The sequence below is a fragment of the Grampus griseus genome (genome assembly GCF_964374135.1).
Source record: "Grampus griseus genome assembly, chromosome: 11".
Classification (NCBI taxonomy): domain Eukaryota; kingdom Metazoa; phylum Chordata; class Mammalia; order Artiodactyla; family Delphinidae; genus Grampus; species Grampus griseus.
In genome coordinates this window covers 47,217,587-47,240,701 of record NC_139005.1, presented here as the reverse complement: position 1 = coordinate 47,240,701, position 23,115 = coordinate 47,217,587, and the positions used below count along the sequence as shown (strand labels likewise).

Below are 23,115 nucleotides of genomic sequence, written 5' to 3'. Positions count from 1 at the left end.
GTCTTTGCTTCCTGTGAAGCAAAAAAAGAAAAAAAACCCCACAAAACCCTCAAGGATTGCACAAAATTTGGTCAGTTACTTAACGATAGTAAAATAAAGCTATATTTCATTTAAGAGCTTTTAGCAAAGGCGTTCAAAATTTTAGAATGCCTCTGTGTATGATGTGGCAATCCATAGAAATAAGGGAACCAGATGTTAGTAAAATAAATGTTTTTCTAATGATTAAAACCTCAAGGTTTGGGAAGGCAGAGTGATTCTATGAATAATAAACAAAGTAACCATAGTGACCTCACATGAGAAGTGTTCATTTAGCTCCCTAATAATGAAGTTATATTTAAATTATTTTGAGTAGATTAGGCCAGACCCCGGGTTTCAACAATTAATTCCCCACCTCAATAATTCCATACATTATTTTGTTTTTATTATTGTTATATTAATATAAAAATTTTAGTAACCCATATGATTTTTTTAAAAATAAATTTATTTAATTAATTTATTTATTTTTGGCTGCATTGGGTCTTCATTGCTGTGCAGGCTTTCTCTAGTTGCGGAGAGCGGGGGCTTCTCTTCGTTGCGGTGCGCCAGCTTCTCATTGCGGTGGCCTCTCTTGTTGCGGAGCACGGACTCTAGGCATGCGGGCTTCAGTAGTTGTGGCTCACAGGCGCTAGAGCACAGGCTCAGTAGTTGTGGCACATGGGCATTGCTGCTCCGCGACATGTGGGATCTTCCTGGACCAGGGCTTGAACCCGTGTCCCCTGCATTGGCAGGTGGATTCTTAACCACTGCACCGCCAGGGAAGCCCAACCCATGTGATTTTGATGTTGGTAGTGTTATTATGAAAACAGGGACAGTGGGCTACCTACTTTGATATGCACTGTAAAACACCTGAGAATATATCACATGTTTGAATTATGAAAATGAAATCCAAATTCAGTTACTCTTCAGGCACAGGCATGACTTTATGAATAATACTTTCAAAATTCTATTTTGGGGCTTCCCTGGTGGCACAGTGGTTGAGAGTCCGCCTGCCGATGCAGGGGACACGGGTTCGTGCCCCGGTCCAGGAAGATCCCGCGTGCCGCAGAGCGGCTGGGCCCGTGAGCCATGGCTGCTGAGTCTGCGTGTCTGGAGCCTGTGCTCCGCAACGGGAGAGGCCACAACAGTGAGACGTCCACGTACCGCAAAAAAAAAAAAAAAAAAAAATTCTATTTTGTTTAAACACATAGGTCTTTTCCTCAAGGCAATATTTTCTCAGTGGTGTTCCATTAAATTCCAACGCTTTGAAATTCTGTTCAAAAATGGCATCTGTAAATAAGTTTGGAAAATTCTGAATTTAGGCATTCCCTGAACTGACTATAGTTCGGAGGCTAGTGCCTGTCCAAAGCCAAGTAGCATTTTATAGTACATTAATAATGATGGATGAGAAGTGTATATATATTGAATAAGAATAAACCATTTTATAAATCTTATGAATGTGCGCTAATTTAGGTGATACATTCACATGACTAAAGACTTTTAGAATAGAGCAAGAACATATGCAGATTAAATTTTTTATTTCATTCTTTACGGAGAAGAGGGCCTACTAATAATCCTAAAAAAAAAAAAAACTGATTTCATTCACCCTACTTATTAACTCAAAATTCTATGCAGTAGAAAAAAAAATCAAATTAATTATTTAATAAAGTTAGCCAGCCACCTCTCCAAAGAATACATTTATGCCAAAACATATAACAATTAAAATCTCACTGATTTTAGGTAAATTCCCAGGCAGAATATAACTTTTAACTGGGTAATGATGCTAGAAAATATGCTATTAAGGGTAATAATAGAAATGAGTTCTAGTTACCTTTTAAATAATGAACGTTACAGGAATATGGAAATACATTACAGGTAGCTTAGCTCTCCTCATGTAATGGGCTTATTCTGTAAATGCTGAAATTCCTTTAATTTCTATGGACTATACTTTTCTCCAGAATAAAAGTGACCCAGTTCCCCTTCCTCAGTCTACTGAACATTATTTTTACCCTTATTAACAGTTGACTTGAGACGACTTAAGTAACTAAAGAACAGAATCAAGCAGAGCCTTAAGAAGATAACGGTAATTTTTACACAATAAAAGGCAAATAAGGTAACTTTAAAATCAACTCACAATATTTCTTTTTTGTATTTATGAAAAAATATCTGGAATTTTTTTCATTAAAAAACTAAAATATCTATCAACATTTAAAATAAACTCAGGGAAAACTAAGAGCTTACTTATAGAGGATAAGTACAAATTCGACACTTTTAGGGGTCTACCCAGAATATCTGAATTGCATGACAAATGATTATTGTTGCCATCTAATTTTTTTAGTTTTGTTCAAAGTAAATGATCAAATGGTTTGGTCAGAAGCAAACAAGAGAATTCCCATAAAAAGATGTTATTTAGGAACTATCAGAGTGCTTCCCACCTTCAGTAAATACTTTAGTAAGTGCTTCCGACTGTTCTCTGACAAGTAAAATGCTGTACAATGAAATCCCTACTCTATGTATTTATAGCTAAAGGTTACAGGCCCAGGGTGGTAAAACTAAAAGCCAGTTACTTTAGGCATCATGCTGTTGCATGGTCCTTATGGTTTTCTTTGTCAGTCTGGCTTCTGGCAACTGTTAGGTTCCCACGACTATTATTTGTAGTTTCCCCTTCCAGTAAAACCAAAGGGCGTTTCAGGGCACAGTCACTAGGTGCTGGCCAGGGTCAATGCCAAGATCCAACAAAGTCAAGTCACGAGGCAGGAGCGAGGCCTGGGTCCAGGATGAGGCAACAAGCAGGCTCCAAGAGGCGCATCTTTTTAGACTCTCCAGCGCTTTAAAGTTCACAGAAAAATCCACATCTTATGTGTTCAGAAAACACAAATGTCAGCGGCACAAGTGTCTTTATGTTGCTTAGGACACTGTTTCAGCAACATGCCAAAGGCAGATTTCTGGGGCAATGGCAACAGCATCCATGACACTCTGAGAACAGGAACAGTCACTAAAGATAAGAATGCCTGGTCACTTTGCTGGTATTATTATCGGCGCAATTACGTGACTATACGGTGCACCCGTTTCACAGAGGCAACAAATGCAGCATCTGAATTCTTGCCAGTCTTGGCACACACTTCTCTCCACATACCTCTTTTCAATCCTATCAGGAAACTACTGCTAGAGGAGATTGTGGGGGGGGGGAGGGGAATAAAAAAAGATAAAACTCAATGTCAAGCGAAGGAAAAGAAAGTTTTTATTAGTGATCACTGACATATTGGAAACAAAAATCACATTGTCAAATTGAGAAATTATGAGGTTGTGTATGTTTTTATTTTCAGACTTCTAGGAATTTGAGAGAATTCCCAGAAATGTAGAAAGGAGATGTCTGAATAGGCAAATAATATACAATTTTATTTTGAATTTTATTTTATTTATTTTTTTATACAGCAGGTTCTTATTAGTCATCCATTTTATACACATCAGTGTATACATGTCAATCACAATCTCCCAATTCATCACACCACCACCCCCCCACCTGCCGCTGCTTTCCCCGCTTGGTGTCCATACGTTTGTTCTCTGCATCTGTGTCTCAATTTCTGGCCTGCAAACCGGTTCATCTGTACCATTTTTCTAGGTTCCACATATATGCATTAATATGCGATATTTGTTTTTCTCTTTCTGACTTACTTCACTCTGTATGACAGTCTCTAGATTCATCCACATCTCTACAAACGACCCAATTTTGTTCCTTTTTATGGCTAACTAATATTCCACTGTATATATGTACCACAACTTCTTTATCCATTCATCTGTCGATGGGCATTTAGGTTGCTTCCATGACCTGCCTATTGTAAATAGTGCCGCAATGAACAATGGGGTGCATGTGCCTTTTTGAATTACTGTTTTCTCTGGGTATATGCCCAGTAGTGGCATTGCTGGGTCATATGGTAATTCTATTTTTAGTTTTTTAAGGAACCTCCATATTGTTCTCCGTAGTGGCTGTATCAATTGACATTCCCACCAACAGTTCAAGAGGGTTCCCTTTTCTCCACATCCTCTCCAGCATTTGTTGTTTGTAGATTTTCGGATGATGCCCATTCTAACTGGTATGAGGTGATACCTTATTGTAGTTTTGATTTGCATTTCTCTAATAATTAGTGATGTTGAGCAGCTTTTCATGTGCTTCTTGGCCATCTGTATGTCTTCTTTGGAGAAATGTCTATTTAGGTCTTCTGCCCATTTTTGGATTGGGTTGTTTTTTTAATATTGAGCTGCGTGAGCTCTTTATATATTTTGGAGATTAATCCTTTGTCCATTGATTCGTTTGCAAATATTTTCTCCCATTCTGAGAGTTGTCTTTTCGTCTTGTGTCTAGTTTCCTTTGCTGTGCAAAAGCTTTTAAGTTTCATTAGGTCCCATTTGTTTATTTTTGTTTTTATTTCCATTACTCTAGGAGGTGATCAAAAAAGATCTTGCTGTGATTTATGTCAAAGAGTGTTCTTCCTATGTTTTCCTCTAAGAGTTTTATAGTGCCTGGTCTTATATTTAGGTCTCTAATCCATTTTGAGTTTATTTTTGTGTATGGTGTTAGGGAGTGTTCTAATTTCCTTCTTTTACATGTAGCTATCCAGTTTTCCCAGCACCACTTATCGAAGAGACTGTCTTTTCTCCATTGTATATCCTTGCCTCCTCTGTCATAGTTTAGTTGACCATACGTGCATAGGTTTATCTCTGGGCTTTCTATCCTGTTCCACTGATCTATATTTCTGTTTTTGTGCCAGTACCATGTTGTCTTGATTACTGTAGCTTTGTAGTAGAGTCTGAAGTCAGGAAGTCTGATTCCTCAAGCTCCGTTTTTTTTCCCTCAAGACTGCTTTGGCTATTTGGGGTCTTTTGTGTCTCTATGCAAATTTTAAGATTTTTTGTCCTAGTTCTGTAAAAAATGCCATTGCTAATTTGATAGGGATTGCACTGAATCTGTAGATTGCTTTGGGTGGTATTGTCATTTTCACAATATTGATTCTTCCAATCCAAGAATGTGGTATATCTCTCCATCTGTTGGTATCATCTTTAATTTCTTTCAACAGTGTCTTACAGTTTTCTGCATACAGGTCTTTTGTCTCCTTAGGTAGGTTTATTCCTAGGTATTTTATTCTTTTTGTTGCAGTGGTAAATGGGAGTGTTTCCTTAATTTCTCTTTCAGGTTTTTCATCATTAGTGTATAGGAATGCAAGAGATTTCTGTGCATTAATTTTGTATCCTGCAACTTTACCAAATTCACTGATTAGCTCTAGCAGTTTTCTGGTGGCATCTTTAGGATTATCTATGTACAGTATCATGTCATTTGCAAATAGTGACACTTTTACTTTTTTTCCAATTTGGAATACTTTTATTTCTATTTCTTCTCTGATTACCATGGGTAGGACTCCAAAACTATGTTGAATAATAGTGGCAAGAGTGGACATCCTTGTCCTGTTCCTAATCTCAGAGGAAATGCTTTCAGTTTTTCACCATTGAGAATGATGTTTGCTGTGGGTTTGTCATATGTGGCCTTTATTATATTGAGGTAGGTTCCCTCTATGCCCACTTTCTGGAGAGTTTTTATCATAAATGGGTGTTGAATTTTGTCAAAAGCTTTTTCTGCATCTATTGAGATGATCATATGGTTTTTATTCAATTTGTTAATATGGTGTATCACATTGATTGATTTGAATATATTGAAGAATCCTTGCATCCCTGGGATAAATCCCACTTGATCATAGTGTATGATCCTTTTAATGTGTTGTTGGATCCTGTTTGCTAGTATTTTGTTGAGGATTTTTGCATCTATATTCATCAGTGATATTGGTCTGTAATTTTCTGTTTTTGTAGTATCTCTGTCTGGTTTTGGTATCAGGGTGATGGTGGCCTCATAGAATGAGTTTGGGAGAGTTCCTTCCTCTGCAATTTATGGGAAGAGTTTGAGAAGGATGGGTGTTAGTTCTTCTCTAGATGTTTCATAGAATTTACCTGTGAAGCCATCTGGTCCTGGACTTTTGTTTGTTGGAAGATTTTTAATCACAGTTTCAATTCCATTACTTGTGATTGGTCTGTTCATATTTTCTATTTCTTCCTGGTTTAGTCTCGGAAGGTTATACCTTTCTAAGAATTTGTCCATTTCTTCCAGGTTGTCCATTTTATTGGCATAGAGTTGCTTGTAGTGGTCTCTTAGGATGCTTTGTATTTCTGCAGTGTCTGTTGTAACTTCTCCTTTTTCATTTCTAATTTTATTGATTTGAGTCCTCTCCCTCTTTTTCTTGATGAGTCTGGCTAATGGTTTATCAATTTTGTTTATCTTCTCGAAGAACCAGCTTTTACTTTTATTGATCTTTGCTATTGTTTTCTTTGTTTCTATTTCATTTATTTCTGCTCTGATCTTTATGATTTCTTTCCTTGTGCTAACTTTGGGTTTCGTTTGTTCTTCCTTCTCTAGTTCCTTTAGGTGTAGGGTTAGATTGTTCATTTGAGATTTTTCTTGTTTCTTGAGGTAGGCTTGTATAGCTATAAACTTCCCTCTTAGAATTGCTTTAGCTGCTTCCTATAGGCTTTGGATCGTCGTGTTTTCATCATCATTTGTCTCTAGGTATTTTTTAATTTCCTCTTGGATTTCTTCAGTGATATCTTGGTTATTTAGTAAGGTACTGTTTACACTCTATGTTTTTGTGTTTTTTATGTTTTTTTCCCTGTAATTGATTTCTAATCTCATAGCATTGTGGTCAGAAAAGATGCTTGATAAGATTTCAATTTTCTTAAATTTACTGAGGCTTGACTTGTGACCCAAGATATGATCTATCCTGGAGAATGTTCCATGCGCACTTGAGAAGAAAGTGTAATCTGCTGTTTTTGGATGGAATGTCCTATAAATATCAATTAAATCTACTTGGTCTATTGTGTCATTTTGGCTTGTGTTTCCTTATTAATTTTCTGTTTGGATGATCTGTTCATTGGTGTAAGTGAGGTGTTAAAGTCCCCCAATATTATTGTGTTACTGTTGATTTCCTATTTTATAGCTGTTAGCAGTTGCTGTATGTATTGGGGTGCTCCTATGTTGGGTGCATATATATTTATAATTGTTATATCTTCTTCTTGGATTGATCCCTTAATCATTATGTAGTGTCCTTCCTTGTCTCTTGCAACATTCTTTATTCTAAAGTCTATTTTATCTGATGTGAGTATTGGTACTCCAGCTTTCTTTTGATTTCCATTTGCATGGAATATCTTTTTCCATCCCTTCACTTTCAGTCTGAATGTGTCCCTAGGTCTGAAGTGGGTCTCTTGTAGACAGCATATATATGGGTCTTGTTGTTGTATCCATTCAGCAAGCCTGTGTCTTTTGGTTGGAGCATTTAATCCATTCACGTTTAAGGTAATCATCGATATGTATGTTCCTATTACCATTTTCTTAATTGTTTTGCGTTTGTTTTTGTAGGTCCTTTTTTTTTCTTGTGTTTCCCTCTTAGAGAAGTTCCTTTTACATCTGTTGTAGAGCTGGTTTGGTGGTGCTGAATTCTCTTAGCTTTTGCTTGTCTGTAAAGCTTTTGATTTCTACATCGAATCTGAATGAGATCCTTGCCAGGTAGAGTAATCTTGGTTTTCAGTTCTTCCCTTTCATCACTTTAAGTATATCATGCCACTTCCTTCTGGTTTGTAGAGTTTCTGCTGAGAAATCAGCTGTTAACCTTACGGGAGTTCCCTTGTATGTTATTTGTCATTTTCCCCTTGCTGCTTTCAATAATTTTTCTTTGTCTTTAATTTTTGCCAATTTGATTACTGTGTGTCTCGGTGTGTTTTTCCTTGGATTTATCCTGTATGGGACTCTCTGCACTTCCTGGACTTGGGTGGCAATTTCCTTTCCTATGTTAGGGAAGTTTTCGACTATAATGTCTTCAAATATTTTCTCGGGTCCTTTCTCTCTCTCTTCTCCTTCTGGAACCCCTAGAACGTGAACGTTGTTGCATTTAATGTTGTCCCAGAGGTCTCTTAGGCTGTCTTCATTTCTTTTCATTCTCTTTTTCTTTATTCTGTTCTGCAGCAGTGAATTCCACCATTCTGTCTTCCAGATCACTTATCCATTCTTCTGCCTCAGTTATTCTGCTATTGATTCCTTCTAGTGTATTTTTCATTTCAGTTATTGTGTTGTTCACCTCTGTTTGTTCTTTCATTCTTCTAGGTCTTTGTTAAACATTTCTTGCATCTTCTCAATCTTTGCCTCCATTGTTTTTCTGAGGTCCTAGATCATCTAAACTATCATTATTCTGAATTCTTTTTCTGGAAGGTTTCCTATCTCCACTTCATTTAGTTGTTTTTCTGGGGTTTTATCTTGTTCCTTCATCTGGTACATAGCCCTCTCCCTTTTCATGTTGTCTATCTTTCTGTGAATGTGGTTTTTGTTCCACAGGCTGCAGGACTGTAGTTCTTCTTGCTTCTTCTGTCTGCCTTCTGGTGGATAAGGCTATCCAAAAGGCTTGTGCAAGTTTCCTCAATATACAATTTTTTAAAACAAAGTTTGATTCTCTAATGAAATAAAGTTAAAAAATGAGCCTAGAATTATCATACTAAGTGAAGTAAGTCAGTGAAAGACAAATGTATGGGGGCTTCCTTGTTGGTGCAGTGGTTAAGAATCCACCTGCCAATGCAGGGGACATGGGTTCAAGCCTTGGCCCAAGAAGATCCCACATGCCATGGAGCAACTAAGCCTGTGCGCCATAACTACAGAGCCTGTGCTCTAGAGCCCGTGAGCCACAACTACTGAAGCCCACATGCCTAGAGCCCATGCTCCGCAACAAGAGACGCCACCACAATGAGAAGGCTGAGTACCACAAAGAAGAGTAGCCCCCGCTTGCCACAACTAGAGAAAGCCCACACACAGCAACGAAGACCCAATGCAGTCAAAAATAAATAAATAAATTTATTTTAAAAAAAGACAAATATATATCACTTATATGTGGAATCTAAAAAAATGATACAAATGAACTTATTTACAAAACAGAAACAGACTCACAGACATAGAAAACAAACTTATAGTTATCAAAGGGGGAGGGGTGATAAATTAGGAGTTTGGGATTAATAGATACACACTGCTATACATAAAATATTTAAACAACAAGGACCTACTGTATAGCACAGGGAACTATACTCAATATCTTATAATAAGCTATGATGGAAAGAATCTGCAAAAGAATATATATATATATATATATATGTATATAACTGAATCACTTTGCTGTACACCTGAAAGCTAACACAACATTGTAAATCAACTATACTGTATTTCAATTAAAAAAAATCATGGCACTTCAACTACCTTATATTATTCTGATGCCTTTTAATAACATAAAGAGCATATCAGAACCACTTCCTTTGAAATCATTAATGATTTGATTACAAAAGATGGCCCTTCTCAGGAGCTAAAACAGTCCATGTAGAAACTTTTCTAACCCCAATGGACTATTTGGGGATATTATATTTATGTTCAGGATTAATTAATAATTATTCATAGGATTATTGATCATAATCCTGTATGTTTTCAACTTGAATCTCTAGTTCCACCTTTGTGGAAGAGGCCCTCTGCATACAGGAATACCTTAGTTGCATAATTTCTCTTTGTTTGAATTATTGGCCTTAGACTCTTGATTTTGGTAAACTACAACTTAAATGCTATAGATTGTCTAAGACATAGGTTGTCTGTGCTCTTAAACTGTCCATACAAGTGTTCAATTAACATCAGAGCATTTCCTGTTTTCCCCATCAACTCTGTCCTATAAAATACTATTCAGTAGATGGTAATAATACCTGATAAATTTTCCCACACCTCCTTTTTGGAGTCAAGGAAAGGACATTTTAATTGCAATGAACCAATTATATTCTCTTTTCAACTGTAAAGAAAAGTCCCATTCACACTGTAAGTGTATCAGACACTGGATAAATAAGACATAGCGTTCAATTCAACTGCCTCACATTTTAAAACATGTAGTACCTCAATCATATATTTTGAAGTTGTTCTACTACAAAAGGAATACATTTTAAAACAATGATGCTAGGATTTCATTACAGCACCATCTTCAAGGTGCTACAGCTGAATGCTCCCGTTCCTATAACAAGGCTAAGGTAAAGAGCTAAATTGCTTATAGTGGGGGACTTCCTTCTAAAACATCCTTTTGAAATGGACTTTTGAAATGGACTCTGTGTAAGACGAACTCTTACACTGAATTTCAAGTTATAATGAAGTTACAGTACTTTAATGAACCAATTATTACTAAGATTTTTTTTAATGTGTCATGAATTGTTTTTCTTATTAAGGTACAATTGGAGCTGAATGTACCTATTTAAAAAAGCATAATCAAGTACTAGAAAAAAAGTAAACAATATTCGGATCCCAATTTATTTAAACATAGCCTTAATTCAATAGTGTTATCCGTGCCTACTCGATTTCTTGGTACTAACTTCAGTCCCAGTATACACAGTTCATGGAGCTGACATTTTTGAAAGAAGGATTATGTATGTGTGCTATGGTCTGAATGCTTGTGGCCCCATAAACTCATGATCAAATCTTAATGCCCAGTGTGATGGTTTCAGGAGGTGAGGCCTTTGTAAGGTGCTTAGGTCATGAGGATGGAGCTCTCATGAATGGGATTAGTACTCTTATACAGACCCCACAGAGCTCCAGAGTCCCTTCCACCACGCCAGGACACAGCTAAAAGTCGGCAACCCAGAAGCAGGCCCTCAACCGACCAGGCTGGCACCCTGACCTCTGACTTCCAGCTTCCAGAACGCTGAGAAAGAAATTTCTGTTGTTTATAAGCTACCCAGTCTGTGGTATTTTGTCATACCAGCCCAAACAGACTGAGACAATGTAGAAGAGGGACAAAATACAATTTTGCCAACATTTTTCTTGTCCTTTTAATTTTGTCATTTGTTTTTTTGTGAAAGACTTCCAGGTGCGATTTTGATATTTAAAAGCATGACTCTTAAAAAGCACATTTCAGAAGGACAGAATCCTAAGTATTTCTCTTTTATCTTCCCTACAATTTCCCTTTTCTATAAAATGTTTGTGCAAAGATGGAGGAATCTACTCCCACCTGGGACAACTACATGGAACATAGGGGAAAATGTGGATTTTGAAAGTAGAGCTTTGTGACCTAACCTACTTGAGATATCAGATACTTCATTTCATTCTAAATTAGTAATAACAATGCCAGATGCCCATATTATAGGGCTGCTGGTCAGACAATGACTTTCTGGATTATGTGAGGTGATACATGTAAAGCGCCCGCAGCTTTATCTCGGGCACACAGCCAGCACCAAGTATGATATGTGTCTTCTCTTTTCCCTTTCCCAATCCCAAAAATCTGAGTGTGTAAATCCTTTGGACACCAAGAGAATAGCAAAAATTACATTTTTAAATTTAGATTTTATAGACCACAACTCAATATCTGAATGTATAGCTGAGGAGACATTAGTAGTACTGCTTCAAGACAAAAGCTCGTAAAATAAGAGTTCTAATAAAATGTGAAATAATTTAAAATAGATCATAGACTAAAAAAGTTGGATGGAACGTTCACTCTGAAGTGAAAGTTATAGGTCAAATATGCATAATAATTTTGATCATCAGTACTGAAGTAACCCAACGAACAGTAATAATTAGGTTTCTAAGCATTTAAAATAAGATTTTTAATTTGGTAATACAGCTATAGAAGTGCATAGGCCCTTTTTTTGGAATATTTGAAAATAAATGTAGATAATGGGCCCAGATAGCTTAATAGAGTAATATATCTGTTACTGATAAAAATAAACTTAAAGCAATAAAAATTTGCATGCTTCCTCATTGAAGTGCTTTCTTTCCCTTAAATTACAGCACATATTACTAAGAAAATTAATGATAAAAAGGGAAATAATGTTTAGATGAGCTTGAGATCTGACATCTGTAAATCCTCCAGTAGCAGGCCATTACTGAGTGTAATTAATGTTCTCCCCGGGACACAGCGGCCAGGTGACTCCCCACAGAGATGCTAATGTGGTCCACAAGGGATGGACTTACATTTTCTTATATTCCCTGAGGTTTCTTCCGAATCATTCACCTTTTCCTATCTACTTATTATGTTGTCATACCAATTAGTGATATGCAAATATTCTTGCAGTACCTGCCACTTTTTAAGTTCAGAAAAAGAAACGGGTATTTAGTTGCATCGATTCTTTTTCTTCTGAAAGAGACCATGGCTTTAGGAAAATGCATTCAAGCATTTTATTGCTACATTGAAGACACCAGGCAATAAGTAACTGGAATCTATATGATATTAGGAAGGGATACTACAGAAAAAGAAGGAAGAAAGGAAGGACATTACAAATAACTGAATCTTAAGAGACAAGGTTAAGATCTATGGACAGAAAGTGACAGAAACAAGAGAAACAAAGCAGAAAGTTCCAGTCCAAAAAAAAATCAGTATGTTCAATAAAAATTTGTAGAATAATTTGTAGTGAAAGCAGACTCAACTTTTATAAAAATATGGCACAATGCTTTTAAAAGAAAAGAAGTCACATAATAGAACAAATTGGCAAATTCACTTTTTTTTTAATTTCTGAAAGCCCATTCCTATCTATGCCCTACCTCCAAAAGTCTCTCTTTTTAGGGACCTCACTGGTGGCGCAGTGGTTAAGAATCTGCCTGCCAATGCAGGGTTCGAGCCCAGGTCCAGGAACATCCCACACGCTGCAAAGCAACTAAGCCCGTGAGCCACAACTACTGAGCCTGCGCTCCAGAGCCCACGAGACACAACTACTGAACCTGCGTGCCACAACTACTAAAGCCCGTGAGCCTAGAGCCCGTGCTCCACAACAAGAGAAGCTACCACAATGAGAAGCCTGCGCACCACAACGAAGAGTAGACCCTGCTCACCGCAACCAGAGAAAGCCCGCGCGCAGCAACGAATACCCAACACAGACAAAAATAAATAAAATAAATTAATTAAAAAAAAATACACACAAAAAAAAGTTTCTCTTCTTAAAAAAGTCAATTTCTTGGCAATATTAAAGAGGGTCTATTTACTACTACTGTAGTATAAAGGCAATTAATCACTTGTTCCATCTATTCTTAGTATTCTCTTCTGCAAAATGGGAATAATAACATCTACCTCATTGGGCTACTGTAAATTTTTAATGTGAGAAGGTATAAAAAGCTCTTGGCATAGTGCTGGCACCTAGCTGTGTGCTCAATAGCTAGTATTATTTTTATTATAACTAGTGATTAGCAAAATTATGAATGTATGTCCAGCATGCATGTACTTTAAGGAGGCAGAGATACCATTTGAGAAAAAAATATTCTCTGTCCTCAACAGAAAATAGCAAATGAATAAGTATTCTAGATTAGTGATTTTCCACAGTTCAGTATCACAGATCAATGAGTAAAAACATATATCTTATTTTTTACCAATTGATTCAAATGTCCCATCAAGTTTAAGAATCACAGTTCTAGATGAATACTTACAAAAAGTATACTCAAAGATAAATGAGTATTATATGAATTATATACAGAAATATAATCCTTATACTTCAGCAGACTTTTGTATTTACCCATGTGGTTTTTGCTTTTACTCTCGAGTTTTGGGGCACTTATAATGACCATCTCCTCCTTTCACTTAAAGACTATTCATCTCTCAGCTCTAAAAACATTTCCACTTCTTTCATTAAAGCCTTCTTTGATTGCTCCGTTACATAGTAAAGTCTCCTTCTTCTGGACTCCTAGAGCAGGGGTCAACAAGTATTTTTCTCTAAACTGAAAGATAGTAAATATTTTAGGATTTGCAGACTTAGTCACAACTACTCAACTCTGTCTGCAGCAGGCAATCAGCTACAGAAAATACAGAAACAAATGGGTGTGGCTATATTCCAGAAAAACTTTACTTATGAAAACAGGTAGCAGGCTAGATGTGGCCCAAGGGTTATTTATACTTTGTCAACCTCTGCCGTAGACAATCACTGCTTTATCATTTTATTTTGACACTCAGTCCTACTCTGGATTGTACCTTTAACTGTACACACATAGAGAATGTCTCTGAAATTAGAGTCTCCTCAGGGGGGTCAGGAAAGATGTCTTATACATGATCTTTTCAGGTCTCTGTGCATATTACTTCATGGAGCAATACTTAATTATTTACTGATTTAAACTGATTTTAAGATTTGGGAGCAAGATCTAGTTGCCATTAGCGTCCTACCTACATTGAAACGTCTACTGAGACATTGACTCTTAGGGTTCTCTAATGGGCAGCCTCATCTTGCTGAGTCTTTATACTACCTGTAAATGAATATATCTTACTTGGTAATAATGAGGAATAGAAATTCTATTTTTAAGAGATCAGACACATAAGAAGCACTTACATGGTACCAATAATTACGTTGCCATAAGTTTGCATCTTAATATGAATAAATGTCTCTAAGTCGTGATAATAGAATGACTATTGTTTTTCTCTTTGTCATAGCTTTTAAATGTGCTTATGTGCACTGCTACTTCTAAGTGGAAAGTAAGAAATTTCCATCTTAAAATTCCCTTGGGATACAGTCCCAATTGATGTTACTAACATTGTGTTTAAGTGAAAAATTTAGCACTGAAATATTTTTGCAGCATCAATATCAGTGTTGAGTTGTCTTCCTATATGTACCAAAAACCAGAGCTTTGTCTATATGGGAAAGGCCCACATAACTGTAAAGTCAATGAGTTGTTGTTGTTTTATGAATCTCCTACTTGGCTCAGGCTGTGAATAGTAATAGTATAATTCATAAATACCTGTGCACAGAAGAGAATTCCTCAAAAATAAAGAGGCCCTGCCTCAAGATGCACCAGAAAGACTGGTAGAGATAAAAGCAAAATGATTATGATTACCATTTCTAAGTTACCTGCATTATTTATTTACTCTCCAGCAACAATCCTGTGATATAGGTTTTATTGTTTCCATTTTTTAAAATGAGGAAACTGGGGCTCTGAAGGTTCACATATCTTGATTTTAGTTAAACAGCTGAGATGTGGCTAAGTCAAAGTTCCATCAAGGTCTATCTAACTAACCACAAAGCCTCTGATCCACCACGTGACACTGTGATGGAGAATAAAGGAAAGAGAGAAAAGAGAGAACCACAGACTGAGACAAACTACAGAGTGAAGACGACATCGGAGGTCTACAAAAAGCTGACTGAAGGATATAAATTGCTTAGCCTTGTTTTGAGAATATGTTCCTTTATTTGTGGGACTCAAGACTAAAAGGAGCTTACCTGTTTGCCATCTCTAACATCTAAAACGATGTCTGGGAGCGCAGTGGATGAATAAATAGTTGTTATTAAAGGATTACATTGTCTGGCTTGAAATACGTCATAGGCTTTATTCAAAAGCCCACTTCACTGCAGATCTGACATCTATACATCCATGGGAATTCTCTAGACACTACTCTGTTCATGTACCCACTGGTGCCCACAGCCTGGGGTGTCCACAGGAGACTTGCCACCCCATGCCCACTCCACCCCTATCATCTTGCTACCTGTGCTAAAGGGATAACATCCGGGACTTACTGTTTCTTCAGTCTCTAATGGTTCCCCAGCCTCCCTGAGTCCACAAGCGATAAGAGGTCATCATTTTTTCTAAGCGCGATAAGAAGTCATTATTTTTTCTAAGCATCTTAGTTTGGTTCCAGATACTTCCTTTAAACAGTAAGGAAGTCTTATCATTCTGCTGACTCTGTGTTTTAACAGATCAAGACTTGTTATCCTTGACTAGTCTTTTTTTTTTTTAACATTTCTCAAACTTCCTTCCTCTAGAATCTCTTAAAATCTACTGCATATTTTAAAATACTAATATTGAGAAGGTGTATTGTGGTTAATATATTCAAATCCAGATCCCTCCACTGACAAGATGTACACACCTTGGGCGAGATACTTAACCTCTTGCCCTAATTCCCTCACCTGTAAAATGAGGGTCAAAACAATGCTTCCTCATAAGGTTTGGAGGATTAAATGAGTTAAAATGTGTAAAATGAATATGTAAAATGATGCCTGACACATAGAAGTGTTTGATAAAGGCAAGCTATTTTTACTCAAAGTGATCTCTATAGCTTTACCTAATAGCCACATCTTTGGTCTCTAAACTCACTTGTTACACACACACTCACACACACAGATACACACAGCATCTTAGGTGCTTTATCTCTTACGGCATTAATCTACAAAGGTAAATAATTTAACTGAGGGGCTAATATCTAATTGTAACCAAAATTTAAAGTGAATTTTCCTTCTTTGCCTCCTTTTGGTGGTTTATGCATTCATTCACTACACTGAGGGCCACGGAAAGAAAATGTTCAGCCCTGAGGTAACAGTGCGTTCTTCCAAAAGTGGATCCCTCTATATGCCTTTACTTCCCACCTTCTGACTTCATCTGAAAAGAGAGAATATTGATGACCAATGGGCTCATGAACAAGAGTTCAAACATTTATATTTATAAGCAACCATTTTCATCCTTGAACTCTTTTGTACATATATGGACTTTCCTAAACTTGAATGCTTCCAGAAACACAATGGCCTTAAAAAATAGCTTCACCAGGTCCTGTAAAGAACAGGTAGAAAAACGGAATATGTTAAATTCAGAGAGAAAACATAAGGATGTGAGCTGTCACCCCATAGGTACAGGCTCTCAATCAACCCAGAGCAAGATTTATTTTGTGTGGCCCTGGAAAGCTGTGTAAGGGTCCTAGGTAGAAGCAAGAAGAATGCAGTCACAACCGGAACTGTCTCTAAAAGAACAGGCTGCCTCAGTGAACATACTTAAAATAAAAATAGATGGTGGTATATTGAAAATGCTGAAGAAACAATAAAGAAAAGCAGAAACCAATGTCCTCTAAGTCCCATGTAACTCCGTAATCCACCGAAGTGCTAAAGGATATGTAAATATGGATATGTTATTATTCCCAATACCCAGAAATTTGTAGTATATAGGGAAACCAAAGATATACAAATCTATATGCAACTATAATACAGTGTTTAAAACACACAAGACAGATTACAATGCAATGTTACCGAAATTTTAGAAAAGCTTCTTCTACCTATCCAGAGGCTTCGGAGGAAATCTGAACGTGGTGTTTAAGCTCAGCTTTGAAGGTTGAAGCTAGACATGAAAATAGCAGGAGGTTAGAGCATTTTAAGGTGAAAGAACAGCAAGACCAAAGGTGTGGTGTCAGGAAACAGAATGAAGATAGGGGACAGGTCAATTTGACTCGAGGATGGTGGCAGCGGGAGACGAGCCTGGAAAAACTTTTTGGAATTACAGAGGTTGAAACGTTGGTCCTTAGACCTAGGTAATGGGAGTCACAAAGTGCTATTAACAAATAGGAAAAGGAGGTGTATTTCAGTAAGAGTATCTCGTGGTACGTACAGAATTAACTGGTACAGTGAGAGACTAGAAATGAGGAGACCCGCTAAGAGACTAGGACATGACTCTAGGTAGTATGTCAAATGTGCCTGAACTCTGTGGCAGCATCAGAAAAGAGGAAACTGGTGAAAGAAGCATTTTGGATATCAGGTCTTAGCACCTGACTGTAAGACGTAAGGCTGGGGGTGTTGAGGGTCTCAAAAGCTTCTAGAAGAGAATGTTAATACCAATGAAAGCAACAGGGGCTTTCATTGGAAAGGAAAGACAGTGTTCAGAAGAGTCCACAGGGTGTTAGCCGTGTCAGAAGCACAGAAGAGGTAAGCCGTCCAGCAGGTACTTGGAAAGGGCTGCCCGGAGCTATGGGAAAGTCAGGGCTGAAGATAATGACTTGGGCGTTACTCCTACTGAGGTCAAAACACAGGCCAAGAGAGGATGAGCTTTGCCAATGGATCAAATACAGATAAGAGAAGAACTCAAACGGAAATTGAGGAACACATACTTGAGTGAGCAGGAGATGAAAGGAAAGCCGAAGAAGCAGCCACCAATGAGCAGTCAGAGAAGTAAGAGGGGCACAAAGAGCACACAGAAGAGAAGAGTTTAAGAAGCAGCAGGTGCCAACGTTACCAGAGGCTGTTGACAGTGTGAAGCGAATGAAGATTTGGACCCTCAGAGGCCAATTATAACCTGATTCTGAAATATTAATACTTAATATACTTTAGGGGGAAGGACTCACTCCTTTAAATCAAAGTAGTTTCACAGGAGATTACTCTTTTTATCCTTTGAAGAAAAAACAAAAGAATTTCTTATTGGAAGGTACACGCATTTCAAGGATAATCTCCTTAAACATTCTCAATTTGATCTTATTGGCCAATAGTTTTCAATCCCATCTAGTACTACTCTTCCAAAAGGTATTTCAGGGGACATTTTCAGTAATTATGACTGAGGGGACTCTAGCAGCATATGGAGGACAGGGGCCATACACACTAAATGTCCTGCGATAGAAGAGGCATTGCTAATCCATGTAGAGGAGCCCTGCCCAAAATGCCAACAGTGTCACCTGTTTAGAAACACTGTCACATAATGCTGTTTATCACTGAATGCACCTTTTGTATATTTGAGAAAAACTGATAGAACTTCAGATTCTGAAATTTTGGAGAATCAGTTTCAAAAACAGGCAAATGTCATTAATACAGTTCATCCCTTAGAAACTTTTCAAGCAAATACATGCCTTTTAGTTTTACTGTTTATTCATATCTAATCTAGTTCCAAAAGAAATAGGTCTTCAACTAAATTATTTAGTAGGGCAGCTTCTTATAATCTATAACTCTTCTACGTATTAGCTCTAATCAGAATCTGTTTAGGGGTGTACATGATTAATAAGAATACATTTCATTGTGTTATTAGGTGAGGAAACAGCCAATGTTTAATTTAACTGCTTTTTAAAAATACCAACATTTTGTACAGATCTTTATTTAAACAAATATTTCTCTGTGTTACCACCCATACTAGATATTTTCCATTGAAAGTTTCTGTTTTAATGCCAAATATTATCAAACAGTAATCACCAGTTCAGATATCTGAACCCCACAGTATGTCATTTTTTTGTGGGGCTATCCTAAGTGTACAAAATTTTTAACAACAATATCTTTACACCAGCATTTTGTAGTTGTCACCCAAATGCCCTGTAAAATTTTCAAGAACTTATTTGGGATTTCAATAAAGATTAATAAAAACTACTGGATCTTCCAAGTAGGCAGATTAGGACCCTGGATTCACCATTTAAGGGACCAACTGAGAAAACGAAGCTTGCTCCGTCAGTTAAAAAAAAAATTCTATTACACACTGAAACTTAGTGAGCAGTCGTTTCCCAACACATTTCCTGCACACTTTGATCCAAATAGTTGAGAAAGCCTCGAACAAACAAGGATGACCTCTCAGACAATGAGAGTCCATTCAGTGGCTTATTATGCAATCCAGCACTATCATGCCATCTATTGAGAAACTTGGCTCTCCAAAAGGTTCCCAAAAATCTGTTAAGAAAAACAAGCCAGTGAACCTTATAACAACCTAGTAGCCTTAATGCCAAACATTTAATACCTGACACTAGCTACCATGAATTATTTCTATGCATGTGCTTACACAGAATAAATAATGCGGGACCAGGCAAACAACTCTTCAAAAGATCCTCAACTATCCTGTCCCCCAGGCAAAGTCCGTGAGGGATTCCCCTGCCAGATTTAGAGTTGTAGGCAGGAAAGGAGGCTCACTCTTCCCTTGTTTGTTTCTCCTCCTGTCCCTCCCCGCTTCATTTTTTCTATAAGCAGCTGTTCAGGACTATCACCTGAGAGGCACTGCACTGAGAAGACAGGACACGACAGACAAAGTCCCTGCCCTCGTTCAGCTTCGTGCAGCATAAGCCGTACCACTCAGTGGTTAAAATCAGACAGCCTGCCTGGGTGCTTGCCCCAACTCAGCCACTTGCTAGCTGTGCAAACTGAGCAACTTTCTTAACTCTCTGTACCTCAATTGCTCTTCTATAAATGTGGATATTGACAGACCCACCTCAGGATTGTTAAGGAGATAAAAGGAGTTAATAGACAGTGGTAGCACAGTGCCCAGAACATGGTAGCATTACAGACATGTTGTTATAGTTACTATACTCTTGGGCTTCTCAGAGTGAGTGGATTAGTCTGTCCAAAGTGCAGAAAAAACTTGCTGCTCAGTCTCTCAAAAAAATGGAAATCAATTCATTAGCAAAGACCTTCTTCGGGGAAGGGATGTCCTGCCGTCATAACAAGAGAAAATCCTCCATTACCTGTTTATACTGGGTCACTCTCAATGGGCAAATGGATGGGGCTGAACACACAGGTTTCTGAGGCAAGGTACCCTTCTCAAATTTGCCTTTTAGCACATCTTAATTTCTTGAAATTGCCACATCCCTTTCAAATTATTTGACATATATGCTTCTTCCACTGAGAGGAAACTGACTGATAACAAAGAGGACAGGAGGAAGATTATCCTAGATGACTAGACGTTGAGTTTTTGGAGAGCAGAATTCCAACCTCCTTCATCTTGGGAACCACAGTACAGTGTCTGGGGTGATTTTAGGGGTTCAGAAATAGCTAGTTTATTTATTAGGTGTTTTCCGTATACTTTATTCCTCACCATAGCACTTCAGGGTGGATACCACGAATCGCATTTTATGAATAAGAAAAACTGACGATGAGATTGTTAAATAATTACCCAATTTTACAAAAGTGCGGAACTGAGCTTGAAATCTAGGTCTAACTCTAAAGTTAATTACCTTTTCCCATGTGAATGTCTCAAAAACATGTTTGATAAATGAATACAGAATGAAAAGCAATTGCAGGAGACTTTTTACTTTAGATACATGAACCAGGAATATAACTCTGGATAAAGTATATTTCTTTAAGCCTCTTTGCCCTCTTTCCCTTCAGGAGGGCTCAAGGCCAAAGATATCAGCCAGATATTATAGAAGAGTAAATGCATGTCTAGAAATAAACTGAGCATTTAAAGGAAGGTGAACTAACTAGGACACTGGGGAGAAGGTGTTAAAATTTCAGATCGCTTACCATTATTAAAACAGTCCGAGCGGGGGTGGGGGGAGCAGTACTTAATTGCAAACTGTTGCTATGAATTTTGCAAAAACTAATTTCTGACTTTATGAATTGTTATGCAACACACTGAGTTGCTTACCGTAATCCTTCCCTTTTACTGAGATCATTCAGGCCAGCTGACTTAGACTGCTTCAAATGCACTGTGGTCAGAGGCAGAAAGTGGAGCTAGGATTGCCTCACCAGGGCCAAATAAGGGTCACCTTGTTCAATCCTCATCATTCTCTGCAGCCACCACCCAGCTCTAATTTTTCAGCCACTCTCCCCCAAATGCACACGTAGTTCTTGAGGTTTCAATGACACAGCACATTCAAGCCGACGTGTCTGTTGAAAGTTTGCAGCCCTCCCGAGTTCCCAGTTTGGATTTAGTCATAAAGCATGAGGTGCCAGTAAACGGCACCTAGTGCCCACTGTTTCCAGGCTTTTTCACATCACCCTCACCACTGCCCGTGGTTTTATTCCTCTGCTGCGTCCCTTAACAGACCCAAGAAAGGAGGACACGAAATATTAGCTTTCGTACTCTGTGTGTGTGTGTGTGTGTGTGTGTGTGTGTGTGTGTGTGTGTGTGTGTGTGTGTGTGTGTGTGTGTGTGTGTGTGTGTGTGTGTGTGTGTGTGTGTGTGTGTGTGTGTGTGTAATTTTAACATCCCTGACGTAGACCACAAAATTCCCTCCAGGCAGTCTGCGATCCCGTTTCGCGGAAGTAAGGGAGAAAATGGGGGTGGAGGGAGCAGCTGCGAAGCAGCATCCGCCCGAAAGAGGAACCTCGCCAGCCTCCCGCGCTACCTGGCCGGACCTGGCACCCCCAGCGCGGCGCAGCAGCTCACGCAGGAAACCCAGCGTGAGCCCGGGAGGCGCAGGCCCTCCTCCGCCCTCGTCAAGTCACACTCCTTTTCTGCCCCCGACTGGCCTCGCCCCCGCCACGCTATCTGTGGACCGAAAAAGAACAAAACTCGAACCCCCTGGTATTGCGTCCTCTCCTTCCAGCCTCTCCGAGGCCCCACCATCTGCTAAAAGAGAAGATGCTCCGTACACACACTCTCACCAACCCCCATCCCCAGCTCCTGCGGCCGAGGCCACCCCGGGGTGCTGGCGGGCCAGGGGCAGGATGCTGCTGAGAAGCGCAAGCGGCACACGCCAGGCGGGAACCTGCCGGAGGGACTCGTGGGGTAAGGATGGGGGGAGCACCGCGCCGGCAGAGCCTCTGCGCAGAAGCTCGGAGCTTTGGCGTCGCCTGGCCGGAAGCACGCGGGCGCACGGAGCGCTCTCCGCCCCGGACCCCTCTGGCCCCCCTCTCCGACGCTCGCGCGCGCGCGCGCCCCGGGGCTGCACCCGGCTGAGGTCCGCGCTCGTGTGACGCGAACTCTCCTCCGGCAGCCGCCTGGGGGAATTTTGTCTATATAAGGGCTCGCCGGCTAATGGCTTTGGCGTGCGTGTCACACGTTGGCCATTATTTACACACACGCGTGCGGTTCCCCGGGCAGCTCGGGTGACGGATGAGCGCTCGCCTTCCTCTCCGCTGGCGCCCAGTCCTCTGCTCTTTTCCTCCCGGGGTGTAACTTACTTTACCTGGTCTCCGGCACAGGGTGGGCGCTGCAGCGATCCGTCCCCCGCCGGCCGCCGCCGGTTCGCCTCGCTGTCACCGGGTGAATGGAATTATTTATTTATTTATGTCCCCGGACGAGTCCTCGCCCGCCTCAGCCGGAGGAGGTGGAAGAGGAGGAGGTGGAGGCGGCGGGGAGGGCAGGCGAGGCGGCTGAGCTCCCTTGTGGATGCCCGGGAGCGCGCGCCGCGCCGCGGGGGGAGGCGGAGGGCGGGGGGACGGGGGAGGGGGGTGCGGGGAGGAGGAGGGTGGCCGCGAGCTCCCGCGGCTCCGCCTGAGTCCGGGGGCCGCGAGTGGGGGCCGGCCGCCGCCCAGTCACTCCAGGCGGACTGAGCATGCTCCAGGCCACTGTCAACGCTGTAGACGCTCTCTCTGTGGCTCGGGGCGCTCCACTTCGGATTTTAGTTTTGACCCTGAGAGAAAGACACAAGTCTGGTA

General features: G+C 39.5%; 1 protein-coding gene across 2 annotated transcripts in view; it reads right to left on the bottom strand.

Annotated features, from left to right (window-relative positions):
- The window catches only part of SLC16A7 (solute carrier family 16 member 7), a 167,961-nt gene extending 145,202 nt beyond the window's left edge, over positions 1 to 22,759 (bottom strand). For both annotated transcript variants that reach the window (XM_082667078.1, XM_082667080.1), the window contains exon 1: positions 22,644 to 22,759. The gene's annotated coding sequence lies outside the window, so the exon portion shown is untranslated. The remainder of the gene's footprint in view (positions 1 to 22,643) is intronic.
- Positions 22,760 to 23,115: the final 356 nt, after the last annotated feature.